Source organism: Lathamus discolor, chromosome 15, assembly GCF_037157495.1.
Source record: "Lathamus discolor isolate bLatDis1 chromosome 15, bLatDis1.hap1, whole genome shotgun sequence".
Taxonomy (NCBI): Eukaryota; Metazoa; Chordata; class Aves; order Psittaciformes; family Psittacidae; genus Lathamus; species Lathamus discolor.
Window position 1 is genome coordinate 8,470,200 of NC_088898.1, and position 21,799 is coordinate 8,491,998.

At 45.1% G+C, this 21,799-nt stretch overlaps 1 long non-coding RNA gene across 1 annotated transcript in view; it reads right to left on the minus strand.

Moving 5' to 3' along the window:
• Positions 1–372: 372 nt before the first annotated feature.
• Positions 373–21,799, minus strand: part of LOC136022381 (uncharacterized) — a 148,540-nt gene continuing 127,113 nt past the window's right edge. The window contains exons 3-4 of the long non-coding RNA XR_010616145.1: positions 16,942–17,273; positions 373–451 (exon numbers count right to left, since the gene is read on the minus strand). This is a non-coding gene — a long non-coding RNA (uncharacterized LOC136022381). The remainder of the gene's footprint in view (positions 452–16,941; positions 17,274–21,799) is intronic.

Genomic DNA, 21,799 nt, shown 5'->3' on the forward strand with positions numbered 1-21,799 from the left:
TGGGGGTCAAAAAAGAAGAAATACAAACAATTCCTTTGCAATTTTACACTAAGACAATTATTACCATATAAAACACTGGGTTGACACGGAGGATTATGGGTTTCATATCCACCCAGATCACTGTGAAGAACCAATGGACAGTGTCACTACAAGTGTCACTACAGTGTCACCTTGACATAACCAACTCTATGTAAGATAATTCCTTTTTAAACTGAAACAGTGCAAAACTTCCCCTTAAACACACCTTACCTTCCCAAATCCCACTGTTATGAGATGGATGCACACCCACCCACCATCTTCAATATGTTTTGATTTGGCAAACAACTTCTGATACTTACATTAACTTTATACATCCTAGCCCTGGATCTTTCAGCCATGCCTGTCAAACACTTTGAGTTCATTCAAAAATGCAGGGAATTGAGTATTAAATCCTGTGACACCAGGGAAGCACCTGACAGAGAGAAGGGAGGGAAGCATCAAGGAAACAGATACATGAGTGACAAGTGCATCCGCTGAGACCCTGCTGGCATATCCACATGCACAACTTTACTGCTTTAATACAGTTTAAGACCCTAAAATACATACTTTCAAGAGGAAAAATATCATGCCTTCTGCAGAACCAAGCACTCAGTGTGAGAAGGGGGCAGAAAGAACCACACAGGAAACAGCGAATATGTAGCCCCTGGGCACTGCAGTTTCTGTCTTGCCCACACAGACCCACAGGTCAGCAAAGAACAACACAAGCTACCCAAGGCCCAAGACATCCACAGGGAATTCAAGACACTTCAGCCCAGAGAAGCTGTGGCTGCCCCATCCCTGGCAGTGCTCAAGGCCAGGTTGGACACAGGGGCTTGGAGCAAGCTGCTCCAGTGGAAGGGGTCCCTGCCCATGGCAGGGGCTGGAGCTGGATGAGCTTTAAGGTCCCTTTCAACACAAACCAGTCCGGGATTCTATGTTTCCTGTGACACCCAAGAAACCAAAACACTGGTGCCCATCCTGGATGGGGCAGCAGTACTGAGGTCCCTGTGTCCCAAAACCAGGCAAACCCCACTGCAGAGCAGCACAACCACACCAGAGTAAGCAGCTCCAGCAGCACCAAGGAAACCTACTCTTATTTGATACCCTCTCCCCACACACATCCCCTTCTTTTTCCAGGCATGCCACTAGAAAACAGCCCTTCTAATGATACCCCTCCACTAGTGAAGTTTACCAACAATTCTTCCAGGCTGGCAAGGGGGTGAGGGCACCCACCCAAGCCCTTCTTGTGGGCACTGTGTGGGGACATGGTGGCTTTACTTGGCACTCCGAGCCCTTCGTGCTGGGGTGATATGGCAGGAGGATGCTGGACTAATGTTAAAGCAGGAACAGGCTTTAGCAGGCTGTTGGCAGCCGACCTCCTCTCCCCAGACATGTGCACGCACACGGGTTTATTCAACACGCTGCTGTCGGCTATCGCAGCTATTTCCACCCTCTTCTCTCGGCTCCATAAAATAATACATAAGGATGCGATCCCTCAGAAGCTGGATGGGGTTGGTTTTGCAAGCACAAAACCCGCTATTTTAAATTCGCTGGAAAAACAGGTTATAGATTCTATGTTTAAATAAAGGTTAGAACAATAAAGCTGCAGGGTTTTTCCACAGTAACTCTCACCTCCTCAGACAGTAAATGCTGAGTAACCACCGGGGCCCTCCTCAGCCCGGCCACGGGGCTCCGGCTTCCCTCGTGTTTACTGAACGTCTGCAGCGAGGTCGGGGCAAGCCACAAGGAGCGCGTTCCACTTGTCACCAGGATAGAAAAAAACAGGGATATAAGAAGGAGGAGGGAAGCAGGAGCGTGGGTTGGGGCAGGCAAAGGGCTGCTCCAAGCCAGGCTGGCGACACTTCCACCCACCTCCAGGCAGGCCGGGAGCAAGGACACGGATCCGTGTGGACACAAGAGGGACACTGCCTATTTTTAGGCAGCTGGAGTTTCCACGAGGATTCCTAACTCTCTGGTTTCATTAGGGCGTGTGTGCTTTTTTAAGGAACAGGTCATTTCAAATTGTGGTTGCATCGCTCCGCTGCTTTCCCTTCCACAGCGCACGGCTCGCGATATAAATAACAAACCTATTAAATAGAGCTCTGAGCCTGCCTTAAGACATCAGTGGGGCCCCACCACAAGGCTTGAGCCAGGGTGATGACCAAGGGCAATGCTGGGCTATGGCCCAGCACAGGGATAGAGCAGCAAAGTCACCGGGCAGTCACTGACAATGGCTGGTTCAGCGATGGCCATTCTCTACTCTGGGCTGGTTTTCCCAGGCTACAGCAAAGACAGATTTACCCACTTGAGCCACTCACGGTCCAAACCTGACTGCTTCCCATCTGCACACAATTTCTATATGCTTTGAAACAAACAACATGCATTAGAGTCAAGCTCTCACGCAAGTCCCGTGACGCTCTCATTGGGGTCTCCCACTTACAACTGTCCGGTGATTTGGCTTGTCAGCTCACTGGCATAGGCACTTGTGCACATTACCCTCCTGACCCTAAAATGACAATCCAACCCCCTCCCACCCCTTCTATTCTTATTCTCTCCCCCCGCTCCCCAGCCTAACAGGGTTAAACTGTCTCCTTGCTGTTCCCCACACAGCAGCAGCAGCTGGGAGCATCTGGCATGGGACATATGGAATTTAATTTCCCGATATTTACATAGATTGAAACAATTCTGACTCCAGACTTCAGAAGGCCCGTTGCACCAGAACTCAAGGCAAAAGCTTTTAGCTCATTTCATTTTCCTCCTCTTCTTTTGGCAAATGAGCTGGGAATACCAGTTTAAAGTCTGCACGGGCTTTAGGATGTTGAAAGATACTCAAAGTCCTTGATCTATAAGGCTTACAGGGTAAATGCTGCTTTCTTGCTTCTGGGGAATCCAAAAGGACTTTTAAGAGCCCTAGCCACTTTAAAAATATCTTTTTTCAATGACCTTGACTAGATTTGAAACAGCCCATTTGAGAGTTTTGCACATGTGGCTACAGATAAAAGTTTCTTTGTAAGAAATAAAATAGCTGAAGGGAAATATTCGGTCATACAAAGGAGAATGAAAAGGGACATGTCTAGTGCTGGCTGCTCCACTGCTGTTGAGCGGAGAGTTAAACCAGGACATGCTCCTGAGCAAGACAGATGCTATATGGAAATGGCAAAGCAAAAAGTGGCTGAAACACTGCACTCCTCCGAACAGTTGGTTGTCTTTACTTTGTCGGTCAGTTACCATCTGTGACATTTCCAATAATTACAGAAACAGAGACTTGAAAGGTGATGGAGTCCATTATCAACAAAGAATTGCCAGGGATGGCAACATACCAGCCCAGCTTTGCAAAATCCCTCTAAAATCCCTCTTGTAACAACACTTGAAGAGAATGGCTTAAAAATCCCACCTTATTTTAAGGACGTCTGCAACAGATTCATCAGTTAGACAAGCAGATAGGACAGCTTGTCTTCTTTATGGCTATAAGTGACCAGATTCTTCCAATGGCACTGATGCAAATGTGAATACCAGCAGTATCAGTCATGGAGCTCCTCCAACATACAGCATCTAAGGACCTCACACATTGACATGCAGTTTGCCAGTAAAACCCCGGTGGCTGAGCTAGAAAGATACTATGATTTCCTGGGAGAGTTCATCCAACAGAAAATATGCCTGTTGCTTGGTGTATACACATATTTTAAGATAAAGATAATTTTTTGTGAGAGTGCATCAAGATGAGGCCAAAATAGAACTTGGATCTTCAGACTTAGATTCTCAATTTAGATTCCTATACTCAAAATGGCAACCTGAAAACTTCCACCAACCCTAAAGGCACCTCGTTCAGCTCCTTTGAGCTTCCCAACCTCCTCTGGTTTTGCTCCTTAGCTAGCTTAGCTGTTCCATGAAAAACCCTTAAACACGCTTGGAGTTACAGCTGGAATTAAGGTCTCCTACCACTGACACAGGCACTCTTACATGGACTAAGATTGTTTTTTCCCTTCTCATCCGGTGACTCCTGCATTCTTACTAAGTGACAAGTAAAACTAACCGCAGTACTGGAAAATGCACCCAGTGCAGAACAGCTAGCTGCCTGGACAGAGATCTCTGTGGATAGGAGGAGATTTCAGTCTGAATTCTCCCAGGCAGAAAACTGAATCCAGGTCTCCAGCATCCTGGGCGAGCATTCATCCATTCAACACAAGGCTATCGCAGAAGAAAGGGTCATTCTGGGGAATCTGACCCACCATGAGAATTAGATCTTCAATCTTCTTCTAAAAATGCCAGTCTCTCCAGTAACACCAGTGTGCAGGTATGGTTGTCAGCAGGGAGGGTTTGCTATACTCAAGGCAGATCTCCGCTTGTGCTAAATCAGAGCAGTTTGAGATTGGAAAGAAGTTTAAAATCCCCATTTCTAATTGCTTACTTAACCCACTTGTTAAATTTGATTTTGTACTTGTGCGCCAAAGGATCTCCTTGTTATGGGCTTAAAAAAACCCCTCTAATACTATATAGCGTTTAGTGTTCAACTTTTGTTACTCTATTTAAAGGACCTTATTATACTTTTATTGCTATTAAAGAACTGTATTCTCCTTATGATCATTTTACAGGGCTCTAGGCAGTTGATCTGGATGCTGTCTTATTAACTGTACCAGGTAGTAGAAATGCCAATTAATCCTCTTTAATATCAGCAATTCAGGCCACACGGCAAAGCTGACCTCAGCATCTCTCATGCCTCAGGAGGAACCACATTATATCACTGCATAACGGGTCAAAGATGAGAGAGTTTTTGGCAAGGGACTTTCACTGCGCAGATGAAAGCATTCTGATTAAAAATGATGCTTCCTGCATAACACTGCTGTTCTCGCACTTTCCAAACCCACAAAGGCTGCTTACTAAAGATGGGTAAAATGATCCCTTATATGGTTTATGCACTCTATTTGCTGTGTAGTTTTAGGGTGTTTCAGGATGAGAGATTCTGTAGTACAGCCAGGCTTCAGGACAGGTTGTTTAGCATCCAACTGAGAAGGAGCAAAAAGATGGTGAGGTGCCTCTAGGCTGCTCTCACTTGGGCTTCAGAAGCGGTACATGGGATTTACACTGCCTCTATTAGCTTAGCTCCCGAATTCTTTTTATAGCATGAATACATTTGTCCTCACAAATCCCTAGCAAGCAAGAGTTTTATAAAGCAAACAAACAAACCAAGAAGTCAGAGAATACCAAGTGAGAAGGAAAATGAGCGATGACTGCACGTGCCTCCACTCTCACTGCCTACTTTGAGACATGCATTAATGAGCAGAGGTAGACCTCAAGATCAGGTCCTTTCAAAGTATCTTGGTTTTAGGACTCAAGAGCTGAAGTGCTTCCTTTTGACCCTCAAATACCCATTAAAGAGCCTGAAAATCTTAGTCAAAGACCCTGAAGGCCATCCATGGTGAAGCCAGTGAAATGCCCATCTCTCATATCGAAGGCCTCTCACCACTTCCTCCCATAGCATCCCACAGGATGTCAACACCAGCTCAGGCACTCTTGCTGGATGGCGTCACACCACTGGAAACCCCAAGGCAAGGAAGGCAGAATCAACCCCAAGGTATCCCCAAACATTCCTTGTTTGTCCAAGAACAAGAAATTTGAGGCCAGCGATCTGAAAGCCTTGAGCCCCAGAGTAGATGTGAAACGTAGACTCTATTTTCACAAGTGTTCAGCACGCAATCTATGGAGCTCCTCTGAAAATCTGGACCTTATTTAGGCGAGTAAATGAGAGCCAAGCTCTCTTTAAAACCCAGGGTTTAATAGAAATGTCTGCCGCCTCCTATTCTTAGGCCCCTAAGTAAGTGGTGCTGGCTGTGGTGGGAGCTGCTGGTGCACGGCTGGTGACTGGCTTTGTCATCCCAGGAGATCCTCTGGGTTGCTCAAATGTTCATGAGAAGCCAACAGAAAAATGTGCACAAACAGAGAAAAGAACAAAAATCAGCTTCATGCTACAGCAAATGTCCAGGGAAAATGTTTGTGGATGTCTAGTGTGAAGTGGTTAAAAGTCAACTCAGAGTCTGGTCTCCTGGCAGCTAAACCCCTATTACAAAATCCCATTGCCTCAGTTCACTTCAGAATTGTCTCAGCTACTCATTCCTATATCAGTGGGAAATTTGGAAGTGACTTTGGATTTGCAGTTTCCTTTTGATAAATGTATTAAAAATACCAATATAACAGCTTTTTATATCATAATAAAAATACATGGAGGATTAAATCCTGCCTAGCTCTTGCTGACTTGGAAGCAAGTTCGCATGCTTTCCTCACATCCAGATTCGATTACACTAACTCTTAATGTACAGCTTTGCCAGAAATGTTTTTATTAGAAGAAATTGCACTTGGTCCAGAATGTTGCAGCAGGAATGATCTCTGGCATGCACGGTAACAGGCTTTTTGCACCGATCTGAGATCTCTACATGGGTTTCTAATTTCAGCCGGAATTGAGTTGAAAAATTGGCTTTTGGACCAGCAAGAGATTGGACATGATTATAGGCAATGTTGGACTTTGGAAGTCTTGGACAAAACCTTTTTGGCCAATAGGCTTTTTGCATTATATTCCTCAGCTGGGAAGCTCTCTGCCAGAGTGTACTCGCATTCACTCTTGACTTGCCTCCTTTTGTTACTAGTGCGTATTTGATTCCTTAAAACAACTTTTTAAAACCCTTTCTTTCCCAAAACAATTTAGCTGGAATTTTATTAGTTATCCCAATAATTTAGAAGTATTGATAATGCTCTGAAGGGCTCTGAAGTAGCAGCTGAGAAAGATACTGCAGAGGTTTAAAGGGACTGAATGGTTTGTCAGTCTTGTTTCTTTTTATTCACTCCCTCTGTAGTAGCACTTAATTTAGTCAATCAACTAAATGAACCACATCATTTATCCTTCCAAAGTGTTTTTTTCTGTGCAAGCACCTTTGGCATTATTCACAGCCAACATACAGTGAAGAAGTGATGGCTTTGAGCAGTGAATGGTGATTATTGCATTCATCATTCCATCAGATGCATCAGTTTAAATTAAAAGTACTAGAATCATTCCTGTTGCTTTGCTGGAAATCAAAGGCCAAGGGAATATACTTCCATGTGTTTGCACAGCAATTCCCTGTGTCATCCTTGGTACTTATTACCACTAAAAATGAGACAGTTGCAACACAAGGTTGGAATTAACACAGTGCAGGACTTAGGAGTCTTTTAGCTGACTAAATCCCGCACAGTTGAAGACAGGCTGCAAGATCTGTCAGTAACTGCAAGAATCACACTGGGAGTTCAGATTAAAATGAAGGACAGATTGAGGTTTCAGAAATCAACTGAGAAAGCCTAGGTCTCAATCTTGATAGATTCCTGAGGCGGTCAGAAGACACTTTAATTACATGATCAATACAGTTTCAAAGTGAGTGCAGAAGCCACAATGACTCTGAGGGCACGGACGTTATTTGAAGGGTAAAGTGAAATCCTATGGAAGAAAAACGTGAGATCTCTGCCTCAGAGAAAGCAATCGATGCCTGCTCAGCCTCCTGTGTGTTAAGTTTGGAAACATTTGAAGACAGCTGAAATAGAAGCGCAAAGGGAATTACGGAAAAACACAGCAGTTTCCCAGAACCCTGAGAAACTGGACAGTGGAACAGAATCACCAGCAACAATTCCATCCTGCTGATGAGGCAAAGGTGGCTGGAGCATGGCATTGCTCGTTGCAAAGCCATACGGCTCCCAGCACACAGACCAAGGCTTGTGAATAGCTTGTCTCCTTTTTCCTTAGACAAATTAATGAAGATTTCCTTTTCCACTTAGAAAGCTCTAGAGCCGGTATCCCAAGACAGACTTTAGACTGAGATGCTGCAGCAAAAATACATAACCTTATCCTGTCTTTACCAATTCCAGTCATATACCATAATTACCTCACATACAGCAGAGAAGACAAAGCAACAACAGCTATGATCCCTATTGATATTTATTTGGTTTTAGAGAAAATGCTGATTTGTTGACCCAAGCACCGTGGAGTTTCAGTTACACTATTGTTTAAAAAGAAGATCAAGATGGGATTCATGATCTATTCCAGAACGTCCTCTAACATGACTGAGGTACCCACCTAGATTTGACTCAAAGCCTGAATAAAGAAGACTCTGAATTTGAGTCATCTCAATCCAAGCCACTGGACAGTGATGGTTTCAGATGGAGGTAACCATATCCCTCCATCCTCCCCATCCTGAAAAATGTTAGAAGTTTTAAATCTGAGAAAAAATGAAAACAAACATTAGAAAGTCAAAAAATGTTTTCTGTTGAATTGAGTTCTCATTTTCAGGCCAACTGCAACAAAAACATTGAAGAAGAACATGAGCAAAGCCCAGACTTTCCAGGCTGGAACACAGCACTGGTCCATCAAATCAAGGCCATCACAGTCAGGTCCCTCCTGCAACAGACAACTGCATCCCTTAATTACTTGCAGAAATCTCATCACTCTCCATCCTAAAACCACTGCAATTTTCAGCGATTAAATAATGCCATCACAGTGGTGTCAGAAGGAACGACTCTGGAAAGCTAATACGAGCTTGAGAATGAGAGAATTTTAGCTGATAAGGGTACAAAAAGACAAACTGATCTTTTTCTGGTATGCAAACCTCTGATTCTGCATTCCCTCTTCCAGTCCTTTTATATTCTGCCTACTTGAGAAGTCTTTGTGGCAGAGACAGTATCTGACTGTACATCTAGAGCAACCAGCTTCATCCTACACACCACACTAAGTCAGTTCCTCTAAGACCTTACACAGAACACACAAAAAGAATTATGCTCATCTTTGGTCATGCCCCATAGGGTTTTGCTGAGGCTTTGGACAGAGCAAGAGGCAGTGGAACATCCAGTGAAATTCAATGGGATCCAAGTGCCAGCTTTTCTAGGTCCTTAAAGTATCCCCACTAGTACAAAAGTGTCAAAGAACTTTTCCCTTCAGGTAATTTCTCTTGCCCAGAGCTAGTCCAGAGTTACATTTTACAGACTACAGATTTAAGGGCAGGCACATCCAAGAGAATGAAAACCCACGTCCCTCCCAAGGTGTCCCTAATTCCCAGCGATTACGGAATGAGGACACTGCAGGTTTTTATTGCTGATGAACTCAGAGAGCAAGAAATTGTCTCTGTACTCATTGAGAATGATAAAGATGCAAGAGTGATTATTAACGTGCATCTCATGCATTTGCAATTATGCAAATACATATGTAAATGAAGCACAACCTTTGGGCTCCTGTCATGTTGCCAATGCTTCCCTCTGTGGCACAAATCTTGGATACGCTCCTTGCTTTAATATCAGGTCTTACACACAGGACTCAGATGCCGTAGGATTCTGAGCATCTCCTAGCAAACCCTTAACAGCATGGGGCTCCCTCTGACTTCAACAGGTACTCAAGGCTCTTCACACCATCCCCAAGACTCAGAACCTCTCTTGGGGCAGGTTAGGAGGATACCAAGCCCACTGTTCACAGGGGAATCACCAACATGTAAAGAAAAGCAGCAAGCAGTGCCCCGGTTTGCTGACTCATTGAAAACATTATTTAACGCTGTGGCTCACAGCGCCGCTGGAGCATATGCCCACCTTGCTGTTTAATTAAAGCACAAAGTGTAATTGGTAATTTGTTTGGGGGTTCTCCTGGGATGCTGAAGAGCAGAGCTGCTAAGGAAGCCACACGTGCTGAGGTGAAACTCCTCTGAATGCACCTCACAGTGTGCTGCTGCTTTGGATGTACAGAAACAGCTCTCCTGTACCTACCCCTGCCGAGGAACTGCTGAAACAGGATTAACCCACCTCCTAAAGGAATAAATCTGCTGCTTTGATTCCTCTCCAGCCGTGCACACATTGAAATTCTTGATAAATGAACAGGTTATAAACTTCCTAAGAGAAATGCTGACTGTACATCAAAGTTATTGTATTTCCGCCACTCTGGTGGTGGGGGGACCACTGCTGGGACAGACTGTGATCCTCTACATCCAAGAGCCAACGGGAGCTGATATCAGAATGCTCAGGGTTGAAAGGGACCTTAAAGGAACCTGAAAGTTCCAACCCCCTGCCATGGTCAGGGACAACTTCCACTAGACCAGGTTGCTCCAGGAACTCTCCAGCCTGACCTTGAAGCATGTCCCAAGTTTCTCAGCCCCTGAAGGTGGGGCATTGATTAAGTGACTTGGGCTGCACTGGAAGCTGTACCCTCCACTCTTCTACTCTTCAACTGGAAGTGTAGGCAGACTTGGCATATGGATTTCATGGCACCATGCTGCAGAGATGATAAACATGGAAACCCACTGTTTCTTCCGAAAGCTGTGCAAAGCATAACTCTTGCTATGCCAAAACAAGAACTCCTCTGACTCTTAGTCATCCCTCTGGCTGAATGACTTCGCTTCTCAACAGGAGCAAATAGAGGTTAGTCCCTCGACTCAAGGAACGTAAGAACCAAGTGAAGAACCTGGAGTGAGCAGGCACATGATGTGCTGGGTGTTTTCCCCTGCAATGCAGTCTGTGTTGTGCATTCCCTCTCTACAAGAGATGCTAAAATCCAACCCTGATTTGATTCCCATCAAAAAGTGCTAAATAAAACTCCCAGATCACCAATGTGTGCAGAGAAAAAAATTGCATGGGAGTACTTGCAAGGTGACTACTGCTAAGGCAGTCTCTGTATGAGTCTCCTACACATCCAGCTCCTATGGATCATCTCCCAGAAGGGAAATCTTTCTGAAGGGATGACAGACAAAACAAAACCAAGAATCAAAACAGGGGTTAAACAGAAAAAAGGCTTCAAAAATTCACTGAGCAAACACTTGGCAGAATATTTTTAAACTTTCTTTGGTGACTCTGGGACTGCAAGTGTGGGTGGAGGTGGAGTGTAAGCCCTGAAGAAATCCATTCCCAGCCAGTTATCTGCAAGGCAATGTCAGCGTGCAGAGTTTTCTACTGTGCTCAGGACAACAAGGGACTTCAAGTCCTAGCCAGCGCCAGGAAGGATTGTGCAAGAGTCTTCTGGACTGTACTCTCATAGTCCCTCTCATCACAGCAGTGGCGGACTAGTCCCGTCATTCTGCGGGGCCAGAAACATGCTGAACATTGCTTTTTAAAGGGGCCTGGGTCTGGGAAGAGCTCTGCTCTCAAAACATTCCCTGCAATTACACCTGGTTCCTAATTCATGTATTTATGGAAATCTTGCCTTAAAGGCTGTAAAACCAATTTCTTCCCCTCGTAGTGCCGGGGTGTCCAGGAAGAGTTTTCCCTCATCCCATCAGCTCAGGTAAAAACAAACCAACAAAATCAGTGGCAAACAGAAGATGATGTCCCACATCCTTTTCAGAGCCTTCCGAATCATTCACCTTCTAATGTGATTAAGAGTGAAGGGCTGTGAAATCCCTGCTGAACCACAACTCTTTCTCTTGCCTTCCACTGGGACAGCCATTGTGCTTATTGCTCCTCCAACAGTGCCACTACCAGTGACTGCCCCATCTTCCGCACTGGGTGACTGCACAAACACACAGTGGAAGGAATAAAAAGATGGATAAAAATAAGCCAAGATGAAAGAAGCTCTTCTCTCAGCAAAGACCAGACACACTGCTGCAAATTACACTGATGCAGGCAGGATGGTGTCTTCCTCAGCTATGCAAAACAGCTCAAAGGAGAACACCATGCACCAGCCAAAATTCTTCATGTAACAGGATGTCATCACTAAAGCCAGAGACATCAGAAATGTGCCAGATGACACCGGAATCTGAACTCTGAAGCACTGCTGTGCTGGAACGCGCCCGTCAAGATAGCCCCTTGGATCAACGGAGACCAGTGTGTGTTGAGAGAGTTGTCATAGGTTGAAACTCAGAAGAAACTGGATCCATCTGCTGATATACTTTGTTGAGTCTACACTCCACAAAAAATGCAGTGGCACCATTCAAAGCATGAGCAGCACAATCCATCATCAGCTGAATACCGTAAATGCTCAAGTAATGGACAATTTTGCCCTAAAAGCCCAAGTGCTGCAGTGGTACACTCCTGTTCAAAGCTTTCACAAGTCTATCACTTGCTATAAATCAGGGCTTAAAATTTGATAGAGGAAAAGATCTTACTCTTACCCTAAACATCTAAGTATCCATGTCTATTCAAACTCCTGTTTTGCCTGTGTGCCTTAAAAATATAAAGATCAGCAGAGAGAAACCAGGTCATCAACCAAGATTTTCTAAGAAATTACAAGTCTAATTCTTGAGCACTTAGTGTCTCAAACAGCATTTCAAAAGATGTCACAAACAGAACCAACCAGACATCTTTTTTTTTTTGGTCCCATGCAACCAAATCCAACTTTTTCTGGTCCCAACAGGTGGGATACAGTGCTGAAACCGTGAAATATACAGATGATTTCCAAACTGAGGATTGGGAAACACTGACCATTACTTTTATCAAAGCAAAGTCGCAGTGTTATCATCTTCCATTTAGAAAATCTGAACATTTAACTGAAAGACACAATCTTCCTTCCCTTTCAGAAGGGTTTGATTCGGTCCAAACCTTAACGTTCTCAGGACACGCATGGAAAATGGTTCAACCAAAGTCTATTTAAACACCTTGGATAGGGAGTGCTCCCTTCTCCTTTTGAGACACGACCTCGCTGTCCATAAAGAGCCTCACAATGGGCAACACCACATGGACTTTGTTGGGGAAAAATAAACCTCCCCGAACCAGAACAATGGCAACTTCAGTCCTGCAGCTCTTTCACGTTCATTTTCAAAAGGAAAAGTAACAAGCCTGAGAGGCTGCAATACCGCCGGCCCCGATCCCTCAATATGCATGTGAACTCAAGTAACCTCCTATTCATCCAGGCCTTAAAATAGGAAGGCACAGTTCTGGACAAGCATATTGATCTGGATTCCTGTAACTATCCCTTTGAAACACAAATAAACTATTGTTAAAAAAACCCCAACAGATCTCAGTGTGTGCTCTGGTTCCTTTGCAATGTGTACTATCTGACTACAATCCATCTTGGCAGTGGAACAGCTACGCAGACGTTCTTCTGAGCCAGCTCAAATGTAAAGGGATGCCAAGTATGTCTTCCCTTTTGTATTTACAGTAATAGTTTCAGCTTTCCCCACCACTGGGAGTGCTGTTGGGGATCAGCTGGCAAAAATATACTTATCTAAAAGGACCACTGTAATTCCACTTGAAGCTGAACTGTTTTGCAGGGGTTGTCGGCAAGGACCTTCTCCCACATTAATCTAGAGCAAGAAACATCGCGGTGCTGTCACTGGCACGAAGCTGACAGCAAATCCTGTTCCTGCCTCCTCCCGAGCTGGACTAGCTGCTGACAGACCACTGGCCTCAGCTTGGCTCTCTTACACTGCTCTAAGTTTGGAGTGAGGCTCTCTGGTGTGTCTGAGCATTGCTGTCTGCTCTGAACGTGGAAAAACAAGGGTGATCTATCACAGAAGCGGATGCTTCAGAGAGACAGGTATTCAAATGCTTGCCTCAAACAGTGCTAGAATACAGCTGGGGTATTCTGGCCTCCAAGAACTATCAAGGAGTACACAGGGATATGGAATGTGCGCCACATCCCTGCACTGAGCAACCTGCAAACAGGTTTGTAGTAAATAGGTAAATAGGTGGTAGTAAAATTTGCCAGCCTCAGGGCTGCTTCACACTGCAAAGCCTGAAGCACGATGTCTCCAGCTGACCTGACAACACGGCTGGCAGGTCTCCCCAGAGCAGGCAGGGCAGCACTGGCTGACAGACAGACTGGCCACTGACTTTGATGAAGGCTTCCAGTATCTGAGCAATAGAGAGTTTTGCTGCTGCTACACTAAAAACAAGAGCTAGAGACCAGTTTTCCACCAGCTTGAACTGTGGATGGACCCACAGGTAAGCACCTAAAAGGAGGCAGATGATAGGCTGTAGGTTTACCAGCAGCAGGCTACTGGCGAGGGCTTGGATTCGGCAGAAACTGAGTGGGATTAAGATTACTGTTTTTCACTAATATAGATGAGCAAATCTTTGGATTTCTGAAGAATCTCGCTATTCAACACCTCTTTCCTGAGCTCCTACACATGCACAACAGCCTGGATCCCAAGGTCTTCCTATTTGTGGTCTTCCTTGCAACACGTAATGAAGGAAAGACAAATACTACACCAGCATGGCCCCACATCTGGCTTGCTGCAGCTCTGTTACACTGTTATATCTGTCCAGCTAAATGACATTTTCTCTTAACAAAACAGACAGGGAGCGTGTTGAAGATCCCTCTGTGCAGGAGCTGAAGGAGGGAGAAATTATTTTATCTTTCCAGGATATATCCCTGGGTGTTGAAGCTCTGCCCAAGGCATTGTGCAATACAAAGCTATCACTGACATCTGTGGAAAGGAATTACCGGGAGCAATTTCCCACTGCTAGCAGCAAACTCAGCTTAGAGAGGTTTTGGGTACAGGAAGTCTGAAGCCACCATAGAATTCCAGACTGGTCTGATTTGAAAGGGATTAAAGCCCATCCAGTTCCAACCCCTGCCACGGGCAGGGACCCCTTCCACTGGAGCAGCTTGCTCCAAGCCCCTGTGTCCAACCTGGCCTTGAGCACTGCCAGGGATGGGGCAGCCACAGCTTCTCTGGGCACCCTGTGCCAGCGCCTCAGCACCCTCACAGGGAAGAGCTTCTGCCTAAGAGCTCAGCTCAGTCTCCCCTCGGGCAGGTTCAAGCCATTCCCCTTGGCCTGTCCCTACAGGCCCTTGTCCCAAGCCCCTCTCCAGGTTTCCTGCAGCCCCTTTAGGTACAAGGAGGCTGTATAAGAAACCATCTCATCCTCTCCATCAAAACAGGGCACAACCACTGTAGGACTGCGCTGTCTTCTCAACACCATTCTGTAATGCAGTTTCTGCCGCAAAGGTAAAACTCACTTTTTCTGTTTTTTTTTTTTTTTTTTTTTTTTAGGGTGATAATTCATGTAAATAAACCACCCCCACAGCCATTTAACATTTATTATACCATTACCCTAATTTCTATTTTGTTAAGCCTTAAGGGACGTAGCAGAGAGCTCAGATCCATTGCAGCAAGTGCTATAAAGACACACAGTAGAAAGCAGTCCTTGCTTCAACGAATTTACAGTCTGAATAGACAAAAGGCAGGAGAAAGGCAGAATTATTCTCCAGGCCCCACCAAAACAGCCAATAAACCACCCCTCTCTTCCTGCTGACTTGTGCTCCAGAACATCAGCTTCCATTTCAAACAGCAACAACAACCAAAGGCATTCCTAGCTCCTGTGGTTGTAAAAAGACTCCTGAAGATACACTAAATGAATGCAATCACATTTACGAAGCCATGCAGATGACTTCAGAAGGCGACATAGTCAAATAGCCACACATTTCTGCAGCCACACACTTCTCCCTCCCTGTATAGCAACTGTTGGTCCAGATCTCCCTGTCTTACTCTACCCCACCTGAAGTTGTGACTTATCCCCCTGTTTTCCCACCCCAAATCCACATTAATACGTGTATTTCCATCACTCTTGCAGGCAGTCAGTGACTACAGGTTTTGGCAGCTGGAGGTGGTGTCCACCTCATGTTCAGCAGCAGAAACACAACATGGATAAAAGAGGGGGATTGAAGGTGAACTGCACTGGAACCAGAACCCAGAGGAACAGATTAATGGGAATACACACAGAGGGAATAATAGCCAACAAACCCATCTACCATCCCCAGGAACACCTCCTACAAGCTCGTGTCCATGAAACATCTGCAGTCTGGGGAACAACTGTCACGGAAAGGAAACAAAAGAGCTTTGACCACATTGTTTAGGTCTGTACCACAAAACACATGTATCTCCAGCAGCATCCCCACCACACACGCAGAGCTCGTGCAACTTCAAAGTCAGTGCTTGAGCCAAAACTAGATCTTCCTGAGTGAAACCAGTAGTGTACCCACTACCTTATCCTTCTTTTCCAACAGGACATGTTGCGTGCTGGTAAACTTCCTCCCCAGATACAATTACATGTGCTGAAAGCACAGACAGGCCTTCAACAAAAAAACAACCCCACTCCTGTCTTTTCATCTTGAGAGAGCGTGGCTGATGAAGGTGCTGGTGGGAACATGACACACTGGGGAAGGTACTGGTGCTTTCACCACCTGCTGGCACGCTCCAGGCACATCCAGCTCCGCCAACATCACCTCCCCTGCCAGCAGGAAATAAATCTTGTGGTTTTAGAGTTGGAGAGTGAATCCATATTCAGTTAGGAATTTATGGTGACTTTATGGATCCCACAAATGCTTCACTACCACCATTTTCTGGAAGCTGTACAATTCCTGCAGTTCATTCACTGCCTTCAATTGCCTTTTTTTCAGGGAAGCATTTCTAATTGCTTTTTTACAGATAGGGGTTTCTGTAAAGAATAGAACATGGCTCATACCATATAAAACATTACCCTAGCCTTTTCAACTATATATAGCTTTTATAGCTAGTTTTAATTTCCCCAGAGTATTTATCCCAAAGGGTCAAAGTCTGCCCCTCATGTAACTCCCATGGATACACACCAAAGTGTTTTCAACACAATAATCAGAGCGCTACAATCCAAGCAAACGTTTCACATACAATTTCCACCACCTCACAAGGGCCCTTTCTGTGCAGTGAAATGTTATAGCAGTAAGCAAATACCTGTGCACTTTGGGCTGGTTTACAGATACCCAAACGTTGTTTCCAGCCCTTACATCTCCATGGCTGTTTGTTTGTTGTTGGGTGGGTATTTTTTGGTTTTTAATATTGCATCAGATTGTTCCACTTTTTCCCTGGGAAACATTTGTACACATTTCTGCACCACAAACACTGCAAAGCCAGTATCAGTTTTCTTCGCTTATATTAGCCCCTCTGGTACCTTTACATTAACCCAGAATGAATCACTGGCCTCCCAGTCATTTCAGTATTGAGAAATGGTATAACTCACATTTCAGAGGAGGCCTGGTTTCTGCAGACGGGTTTCTCCACTGCCAAGTAGCTGGCGTGATGGCTCTGCTTCCTCTGCACATGCATCCCATCCAGACAGCCCCTGGCAACTCCACCACTTTTGCTCCCACTCTACATCCAGTATGCTGGCAAGAAAACTCCACTGCAGCCGGTGCAACACACGCAAGGAACAGTGAGGAGACTCCAGTCCTCTCAGCAGCATTATGTGCTTCCACCACAGAGGGTCAGGTTGTACTGTGAGTTTTCACTCACAACTCGGTGTCCTTTCTCGGTCCAAACTGCTCATCTTGTTCACCAACTGACTCTGTCACCCTGCAGAGACAGACACATGTTTACCCTCTATGCTCCTCACTCATAAAGAACAACCAAAACAGGCAACATAAAAACACAGCACACAGAGGTCCATAAGTGTCTGCATTAGACCAGTGAAATGTGAGTTGTGGTTTAGACTGTAGCAGTCCCAGATGGATGACAGTGACTTTAGCCCGGACAAGGCTCCATGTATCATTTACAGTGCTGGAAGTTAGATGGGAATACAAAGGATGTATCAGTGAGATTTGAGTCCTGTTTGGTCCTCTCCTGCCTGGCCAGCAGAAAAGAGAAACCCATCTGTGAGTGCAGCAGCATCAGCAATTCTCACAGGGGACCCAGGGCAGGCAAAAGTATTTGACAGTCAAGACTCAACATTTGTTGCGTTCCTCTGCATTATCACCAGGTAAATGCAGAAAGACACGTCGAATTTGCTGACTTCAGCATCTATTTTGGGTCTGTGAATGTCACCCTCAAACCCAACCAATACTTTCCAAGGTGCCTTTTTCCCTGCTGAGGGAATGGGAACAGTAAAATGGAAAGACACCAAATGACCCACTAAGCTGAAGGGTGTGACTTTGTGTACCAGAACAAAAGTCTATCCGTGTTTAAAGTATGATGGAGAAAAAGACAGATGGCAACTGCCTTTTTACATGGAGTCATATGGGAAGAATGAAGGGTGGTGGACACAAGTTACTCGTGGAGAGGTTCTTGTTGGACACACAGGGAAATATTTTTCCCACTGAGATCAGCCAGCCATTGGAATGACCTCCCCACAGAAATGGTGGGTTCCCAAATGTTGGACACTTGTAAGATGCAGCAGGACAGGGTGCAAGGACATCTAGTCCAAGAAAGTTGGACCAGATGATCCTCAAGGTCCCTTCCAACCTGGGATTCTATGATACCATGAAAACTGAAAGGATTAAAATGACTATTTAGGAAGCAATGAAAACAGCAAGAAGGAAAGAATTCTTCTAAATAAAATAATAAGGCCTAGCAAAGACTTATCTTTTCCTGGTCAGAAGCCTCCTTATTTCACCAGCTTCATTCACTCCACTCTCACTGTTATTCCTATTTAACTCATGAGAAACTGGGGCATAATAGAGGTTGGTTTAGAAAGGCCACACAAGGTTTGTACAGCAGAGCAAGAATAAAACATTTCCAGCACTAAACACCCAAGCCTTTCTTCCTTATGGCATGGGCAGGCTGAGGTATTGACTTCTACACCAAATCAGTCTTGACACCTCCAGTAAATCTGTCTCACTACAAAGGTATTAGAATCAGCCCACTACAAAACATGACATAAATCTGACCCTCACAGGTTGAGAAGGTGTAGATTTGGGTATTAAAACCATTGGTATCTCCCATTACAAACCCCAAACCCCAGGAAACACATCTGTTCCTTTCAGGGCCTGATGCTCAGGTAGCTGAGGTCCATGAAAAGGGTGATTTGGGTTAATACATTTAGTCAAGAAAATACAAGACTGAGACTCAAGAAACGCAGTTTTGGTCCATAGCTTTGACATGAATATTTTGTTGCTTTTGGCCACCCAAGTCCTGTAGGCTGCCAGGTTGGAATTGCTGCCGTCTTCTCTCCTTAGCTCATGAAGTTCTTCATGGAGAGGGTCATCCCTACAGGAATGCACAGCGCAGTGGAGCTCAAGCCCTGAATCGAATCTGGAAGCCAGGTCACTTAACATACAGCTCATAACGATAGCAGGTACATTCTGATATCCACACAATTCCACTGTTAACTAAGGTATGGGTTGTTTGGGGGGGGTTGGTGGAAATTCATGCTGGAATCTCATAGAGAATGCGCAAAGTCAGGGTGAAGAAACGAAATCATTCAGCCCATGCTGGTCCCTGCCCAGCTCTACTTGGGCCCTCCTCACCCTCACAACACACAGTAAAAGGCAACACATTTCCAGGGGGGGTCATATGAAACAAAACTGGGTGCATTTAAACATGGATCGATTGCTAGTCATTTCAGCTGCATTACAGAGCCAGCGTGAGCACTCCATGGGTAATACACCACACGCATGTCTCAACCAAACATGGATCTGAATACATCTCTTGTGGCCTGTTATTTACGAGGGGAAAATATCCCCCAGTCCCTGGGCTTCTGAGAGCCCACCCTTTCCCTTCTAATCCTAACTGCCTATTATTAGCCACTTACTTTAAAGTATGCCTCCTCTGCCTCCTACATCCCAGGACCCCAACTTTCCATCCTACACAGCTGTGTGGCAGGGGAAGACACAGGGTAGTCCATTACTGGCATTTCAATGTTCCTTTTGCAGCACACTCCTACACTTGGGATATTCTAATTACACAGGGCAGAAACCTCACCCAAGCATATATTTTCCTCAGACCCTGTTGCCACCAGCTCCTTTTGCTCCTCATTGGAACACAGTCCCCTCTTTTCTTTTATTTCCTCCTCCTCTTTTTTCCACATCATTAAAAATTTATTATTTAGACTGATGATGACATCATCTGGAAAGGGACCCAGGCTCTGGTCATCAGGGCCTTTTTCTGCATTACAGAGAAGCAGTTTCTCCTCTCTCCCTTGCAGATCATTAATTTTTAAAGTAGAGCTTTGCTTTAAATACATGCAGCTCATTCTGCTTCCAGCTGACGAGGCAGAGCCTTTCACCCAGGTCAGGTGCCTCTGGGCTGTGCTGCCTCCCCAAACCTGTACACACTCCCCATTGAAGCTCTGGCTTTGGGGCTCTGCAAGGAACAGGAGGGAGTTTCTCTGTATATAAACTAACAATTGCATTTACAAGCTGGCCGGCTTTGCCATGTGTTTTCAAATGGCTTGGAGTACACACAGATCTGGCCCTGCAGGTGCTCCTCAGGAGCAGGATCTCATCGGGTTTGCCTGTATTTTGTTGAAGGGAAGACTCATCTGGCTCATCCTCAAAGAACCTGAGCAGGTTTCGGCCTAGCATGAGTATATTTCACCATGCCATGTTGCATCTTCCTGTAAACTATGCCATGAATCCTGACACCACCCTTTGAGAGCTGTGATTTCCTCTTCCCTTGCAGACAGCAAGTCAGTTCTCTGCCTTATCTGTAGGATTACACAAGGAATTAACATAGCAAATACAAATTGTGGGCATTCACTACTTGCATCATAGACCTGAAGGACTGGACCACGTCCCTGTCAACCAGATGTGCATGTGAGCACCACAGCTCTGCAGGCTGGCTGACAGCAGAACCACCAGCACTCAAGGCAGCACTGAGAGCCCTCCTAGAGATATGGATGCTGTCACACGAGCATCATAGCAGGATTCAAGATGGAACCTGGCACTGGAGAAGCTGCTGAGAACTGCATGTCTGTAGGGTCCTTGCTTGCAGGGAAACACCTCTGACCCTGCAGAACCCATCATCCACAGCTCTAGGTGGTGCAACTCTGCATTCATCCACTTAAACTTTGTATTACCAGGGGGGAACCATGATTCTTCTCAACCACTTGTATTTCTCCTCCCTTAGTACATGCAAATCCCAGCAAACATTTCTCTATTTAAAGCAATATGTTGCTGCTTGCAAGTCCCTTCAGGTAAAATAGTTTTTATGACCCCCATACACATCTGGGTGTTCACAGAAGCACATGAGATCAGGATGGATGGGCAGCCGCCCTGGAAACACTAACATGACATAGCAATTTAGGAGGAAGGAACAAGGTGTATCTTATCTGAATGAGGATGCAGGACACACTTAGAGAATGGAGGTATAAACACCACTTAATTTTAGATACCCATCTTAGCCTACATTATGAGATCAATCTCTCTAGACTTTTTATATACTTCGTGAGGGAAAGAAAGCACACTTCCAGAGGCAAATAAGAGAAGAAACTCAAATCAGACGTACTCTCCTTCATTGGCTCAATGGAGAAACAAAGTGATGGAGACAGCTCCCTAAACAAGATGTTGTAAATAGCCACTATCAACATACAGAAGAGACTCACTGGAATACGTGTCTTACCAGGGCAAGGTGTTGCGCATCCAGCACAGTGAAAGCTGCCACGGGTGCTTTAATGAGCACAAGTGGCTTCAGCTTTGGTTTTAGGTTTACTCCAAGCACAACACCAGTCCTCAAACTATGCTGGGGTGCGAGTTCAGGACAGGTCCACGAAGAACAGTGCTCCTCATTCAATCACTTCCAGCTATTACTTTCTTTAATGCCTTGGGTTTCACTGAATTTTCCACATCTTAGAACAGGCCCATCCCTTAGCTTACGAGCACTTAGAAGCTACTGAAGCCCTAGCACAGTATGTATGGATTCGGATTGAAGAAAAAGAATCTGATATTCCTTTATTATGCTATTATATTCTTCTTATATTGTTTTCTACAACTTTCCAGTAGAAAGGAAAGGCTGTCAAAGCATGCACACAGAAAGCAGCACAATACATAGCTTCTGAGAAGAATGTGAAAAGGTCAGAAGCATGAACTGGCTGTTACATGAACATGTGCTATAATAGTTTCTTGGACTCAGTGATCCAGCAACACAGTTCTGATTGCTGTCAGAGC